The following is a 6,155-nucleotide window of genomic DNA, read 5'->3' as shown; positions in this document are numbered from 1 at the left end:
TCTTCTACTCTTATCTCGGAGCTTCATACAGAGTCTCTTTTGAGAAATCTCCATGCCAGGAGTTGGCCTCCCATCATTCAGAAAACCCAGCCCAGCTTGCTGACAAGCTGAATTCATCCATTCATCCTTATCAGCTTCCACCAGTCCAGTTTGAAGAGCTCACTCTGTTGCTTGGAAGGATCCCAACTGTTACAGACTTTGTGGGGAGCACAAGAGCTGAGCAGGGGTCACTGTTGAGTTTCCGGAAGAGAGATTGGGAAAGGAAGGATTCTTGGAAGGACTACACTGCAACTAGGAATATTTCACTAAGGGCCACACAAGGAGGTATGGTTTTCTAGGCTGGGTCATGTTAGGTTCTTTCTGACTGCAGGATCATCTACTCTATGTAGTTCTCTTGGAAGCAGTCTGAGGTAGTTTGCGTTGCTTTCTTCCAAGATTTCCACTTCATCGCACAGTCAGCCAGACGTTCAGACAGGATTAGGCATTTTTGTCTGTCTGTCCTTCCCAAGGACCTGGGTTAGGCAGATGTGGGTGTTTAATGGTATCGTTGCAGGATGTAAGCTCTTCCGAGTAAAGCTGCCTTTTGCAATTGACTGATGGCGAATTTGTCGATGCTGATGGTGTTCAAGTGGTGCTCCAGTTGTTTTAGGATTGCACCGAAGATGCCTATTACTATTGGTATTACCTTTGTTCGCTTTTGCCACAATTGTTCTACTTCTATTTGCAAGGTTTTGTATTCTGTTATTTTCTCCAGTTCTTTCTCTGCTATTCTGCTGTCTCCCAGCACTGTCCCATCCACTATCTAGACTTCTTTGTTTTTCTCATCTGGGGTGTTATGTGGCAAGTGCCTATTTGAATTCTAAACTTCCAGAAATTTAGCTTCTTCATTTTGTGTATTTTTTTTCTGTTTTATGGTCCCACCAGTTCTTGCTTGCAGGCAAATAATATTTCTTGCAGATCTGCCAATGCATCGTTGTTGCTACTTTGTCATGACGTTGTACTTCCTAGTCTAATGTACAGCTTTGAAATTTTCTGGTGGTCTCCCATCCAACTACTAAACTTTTGAACCCTGCTTTTTTTTAATGGGAAAGAGTATTAGGTGCTGCATCCTGCTTTGAGGATGCAACCAGTGAGATGTTTTGCTGGGTGAAATATTATCCTTCCCTCCCTCCCTCCCTCCCTCCCTCCCTCCCTCCCTCCCTCCCTCCCTCCCTCCCTCCCTCCCTCCCTCCTCCTCTTCCTCCAATAGCAGCTTGTTCCATCTAAATACATTAATGTTTATGTTTATATTTCTTTGCATTTTTAGTGGACATTCATCAATAAGTGATCCAATTGATAGCAACCCAGCAGCAACAAGTATAGGAATATGGGATTATGTTCAAATGTCTAAGAAACTGCATTGATCCATCAGCCACCTCTACACCTCTAATTTTGTTCATCCAGCCATCTAACCATAAAAATCAAGTTATGCAAATTGTCAGACAGTATATGAAAGAGAAAACCATCTGCAGAGAGGAAGAAAGGAGAGAGTATAAATGCATGAATATCTGACAGGTTATCCACTGTGCTCCATCAGTTTTCTCTGATGTCTTTAATTTGCTGAATGTCGTCATGGACCTGTGATTTCTGGCAGAGATGGTTCCTTCCCAGTTGTGGCACCTCATAGCTTTGATTCTCTTGCTGGCTTTTAGATGTCAGTGTGGACTCTGAAGTTTGCCTACAGTCTCAGCAGCATTTAGTTCCTTCTTTTGTTCCTTTGTTCAAAAGGGTTTGTTTAAAATGGTTCAATGGCTCTCAGCCACAAAGCTCTTGTGCTTGATCTTTAAGCGAGATGGTTGAGGAGAAGGCATTTTGGCAATGTTGAGGCATTGTGAGAGGCCATCGGAGGATAGGTGCAAGGTAAGAATCACATTTATAGAATTTGTATGGCTGCTGAACTCTCAGAAATGGAGCTGCGGATATATAACAGTAAAAGGAAGGATGAACACAACAAAATTCTGCAGAAGTAACCAATCTCATAACTGAGGCATTCCAATTGATTAACACCAAGAGTAACATTAGCACACGATGAAGTTTTTGCAAAGACTCTTCTGGTCATGGTTGCTACCTGCTCTTTCACCAGGACCCACAAGTCCAAGAAACATCCTTGGGATGTGTGAACTTTAAATTCCAGAATTCTCAGTAATGATCATACCGGCTAAGGAATTCTGGAAATTGAAGCCCACGTTTCATGTGGCTTGGGTTTTGGGAGGCTGAAAGAAAGGTGGGAATGGCAGGCATACAGTTCCTGTGGCAACATCTGCCATTGTCTTCTTCTGAGGTGGGAAATGTAGTCCCAATACATCTGGAAAGGCCAAACTGGTGATGACTGCCATCTTTGATAAAGAGATTTAAAGGATACCAAGGCTTAAGACAAAGCCTCACAGAGACATTTTATTTTATTTTATTATTTATTTTATTTTATTTTATTTTATTTTATTTTATTTTATTATTTTATTTTATTTTATTATTTTATTTTATTTTATTTTATTTATTTTATTTTATTTTATTTTATTATTTTATTTTATTTATTTTATTTTATTTTATTTTATTTTATTTTATTTTATTTTATTTTATTTTATTTTATTATTATTTTATTTATTTTATTTATTTTATTTTATTTTATTTTATTTTATTATTTTATTTTATTTTATTTATTTTATTTTATTTTATTTTATTATTTTATTTTATTTTATTTTATTATTTTATTTTTTTATTTTATTTTATTTTATTTTATTTTATTTTATTTTATTTTATTTTATTTTATTTTATTATTATTTTATTTATTTTATTTTATTTTATTTTATTTTATTTTATTTTATTTTATTTTATTATTTTATTTTATTTTATTTTATTTTATTTTATTTTTAAACACAATACTCCTTTCTCCTATTTTCCTCACAACAACAAACCCTGTGAGGTAGGTTGGCTGAGAGAAAGAGACTAGCTCAAAGTCACTCAGCTGGATTTTATACCTAAGGCGGGACTAGAACTCACAGTCTCCTGCTTTCTATCCTGATGTCTTACTCACCAGGGGTAGGCAACCTTGGCTCTTTTATGACTCGTGGACTTCAACTCCCAGAATTCCTCAGCCAGCCATGCTGGCTCAGGAATTCTGGGAGTTGAAGTCCACGAGTCATAAAAAAGCCAAGGTTGCTTACCCCTGCACTAGACCAAACTGGTTCAGGGTTTCTATGGGATTGGGGTTAGGTGGCAGCAGTAGTACATGTGAATGGTCACTCAGCTCTACATCTGGGTGAGACACCACACCTGATGGAGTATGAATTCTGTCATAGGATGATGGAAGGTGAACAAAACTGAATAAAGACTCCTTTAAGTTGACACCAACAAATGACTGGGCCGGATCCACAGATTTTCTTGCCCACAGAAGAATGTGGTTTGCAGGACCTTCTTTTAGGGTGTTTTTCTGACTTCCCAATCTAGCCACCAACTCTGGAATTGCCAGATCTAAGCCCTAACAGGGGTTAATTTTGTTTAGGCCCTGAGATCACTCGAAGCTGGTTAGATGCTGCCTCAGGCGCTACCTTATGAAATAGCAGCACGACAAAGGAGCATTACAGAAGGAAATGGCAGCTAACCTCTGACAGCTCCTGCCAACAACTATATTTTGTGTGCAGGAATTCAGCTTCCAGCATCTTCAAAGGATTTGGTCTGTCCAGATTCATTCCAAATCACCCTTCTTCCTCCAGACAAACCTGGACATAAAGGTGAAAGATTACCGGCAGTGAGAAAATGCCAGTATTGTTAGAAGATTTCATCTACGGAGCTGACAGGCAAAAGCCCAGCTGCTTTAAGCTAAAGGTTAAAAGTAAATATAACCGGTAGGTTCTGAGGAGCTTCTTTGCAAGAAATATGTGGGAAGGCCAGAACCAGTTTGGTCCAGTGGTTAAAGAACCAGGTTAGAAAGCAGGAGGCTGTGAGTTCAAGTCCTGCCATGAAAGCTGGCTGAGTGACTTTGGGCCAGTCATTCTGTCTCAGCCCAACCCACCTCACAGAGGGTTGTTGTTGTTGTGTGGAAAATAGGAGGAGGAATGTGTGTTGGAGATGTTCGCTGGCTTTAATTATTTATTAGACAGATGGGTTTGTTGTCATTCAGCTGCCTTGAATTATGTAATAAATGTTGTTGTTGTTAGTTGCGAAGTCGTGTCCGACCCATCGCGACCCTATGGACACTGTTCCTCCAGGCCTTCCTGTCCTCTACCATCTTCTGGAGTCCATCTAAGCTCACGCCTACTGCTTCAGTGACTCCATCCAGCCACCTCATTCTCTGTCGTCCCCTTCTTCTATTGCCCTCAATCTTTCCCAGCATTAGGCTCTTCTCCAGTGAGTCCTTCCTTCTCATTAGGTGGCCAAAGTATTTGAGTTTTAGCTTCAGGATCTGGCCTTCTAAAGAGCAGTCAGGGTTGATCTCCTCTAGGACTGACCGGTTTGATCGCCTTGCAGTCCAAGGAACTCGCAGGAGTCTTCTCCAGCACCATAGTTCAAAGGCTTCAATTCTTTGGCGCTCAGCCTTTCTTATGGTCCAGCTTTCACTGCCATACATTGCAACTGGGAAGACCATAGCCTTGACTATACGCACTTTTGTTGACAGGGTGATGTCTCTGCTTTTTAGTGTGCTGTCTAGATTTGCCATGGCTTTCCTCCCAAGGAGCAAGCGTCTTTTAATTTCTTGGCTACAGTCCCCATCTGCAGTGATCTTGGAGCCCAGGAAAATAAAATCTGTCACTACCTCCATTTCTTCCCCATCTATTTGCCAGGAATTGAGAGGGCCGGATGCCATGATCTTGGTTTTCTTAATGTTTAGTTTCAACCCAAGTTTTGCACTCTCCTTCTTCACCCGCAACAAGAGGCTCTTTAGTTCTTCTTCACTTTCTGCCATTAGAGTGGTATCATCTGCATATCTTAGGTTGTTGATGTTTCTTCCGGCAATCTTAATTCCAACTTTTGATTCATCTAGCCCTGCCTTTCTCATGATGTGCTCTGCATATAAGTTAAATAGGCAAGGCGACAGTATACAGCCTTGCCGGACTCCTTTCCCAATTTTGAACCAATCAGTGGTTCCGTGTCCAGTTCTCACTGTTGCTTCTTGGCCCGCATATAGATTTCTCAAGAGACAAATAAGATGGTCTGGTACGCCCATCTCTTTAAGGACTTGCCAGAGTTTGTTATGATCCACACAATCAAAGGCTTTAGCATAGTCAATGAAGCAGAAGTAGATGTTTTTCTGGAACTCTCTAGCTTTCTCCATGATCCAGCGTATGTTAGCAATTTGATCTCTAGTTCCTCTGCCTCTTCGAAATCCTGCCTGTACTTTTGGTAGTTCTCGATCCACATACTGCTGGAGTCTAGCTTGTAGGATTTTAAGCATGACTTTACTAGCATGAGAAATGAGTGCAATGGTGCGATAGTTTGAACATTCTTTGGCACTGCCTTTCTTTGGAATTGGAATGTAAACTGATCTTTTCCAATCCTGTGGCCACTGTTGAGTTTTCCAAATTTGCTGGCAAATTGAGTGTAGCACTTTTACTGCATCGTCTTTTAAGATTTTGAATAGCTCAACTGGAATACTGTCACCTCCACTAGCTTTGTTGTTGCTCAGCTTTTCTAAGGCCCACTTCACTTCACATTCTAGGATGTCTGGCTCGTGGTCAGTGACCACCTCATTGTGATTATCAGGGACGTTAAGCTCATTCTTGTATAGTTCTTCTGTGTAATTTTGCCACCTCTTCTTAATCTCTTCTGCCTCTGTTAGGTCCCTGCCATTTTGGTCCTTTATCATGCCCATTTTTGCATGAAACGTTCCTTTCATCTGTCCAATTTTCTTGAAAAGATCTCTGGTCCTCCCTATTCTATTGTTTTCTTCTATTTCTTTGCATTGTTCATTTAAGAAGGCATTCTTATCTCTTCTAGCTATTCTTTGGAATTCTGCATTTAATTGGGCATATCTTTCTTTTTCTCCCTTGCCTTTCACTTCCCTCCTTTCCTCAGCTATTTGCAAAGCTTCCTCAGACAGCCATTTTGCTTTCTTGCATTTCTTTTTCTTTGGGATGGTTTTGGTTGCTACCTCTTGTACAATGTTGCGAACCTCTGTCCAT

General features: G+C 40.3%; 1 protein-coding gene across 1 annotated transcript in view; it reads left to right on the top strand.

Moving 5' to 3' along the window:
* Nucleotides 1-326: 326 nt before the first annotated feature.
* Nucleotides 327-6,155, top strand: part of RAP1GAP2 (RAP1 GTPase activating protein 2) — a 218,446-nt gene continuing 212,617 nt past the window's right edge. The window contains exon 1 of the mRNA XM_081346583.1: nt 327-728. The gene's annotated coding sequence lies outside the window, so the exon portion shown is untranslated. The remainder of the gene's footprint in view (nt 729-6,155) is intronic.

This window comes from Vipera berus (assembly GCF_964194415.1).
Source record: "Vipera berus genome assembly, chromosome: 1".
Classification (NCBI taxonomy): domain Eukaryota; kingdom Metazoa; phylum Chordata; class Lepidosauria; order Squamata; family Viperidae; genus Vipera; species Vipera berus.
This window is presented reverse-complemented; position numbering and strand designations above follow the sequence as displayed.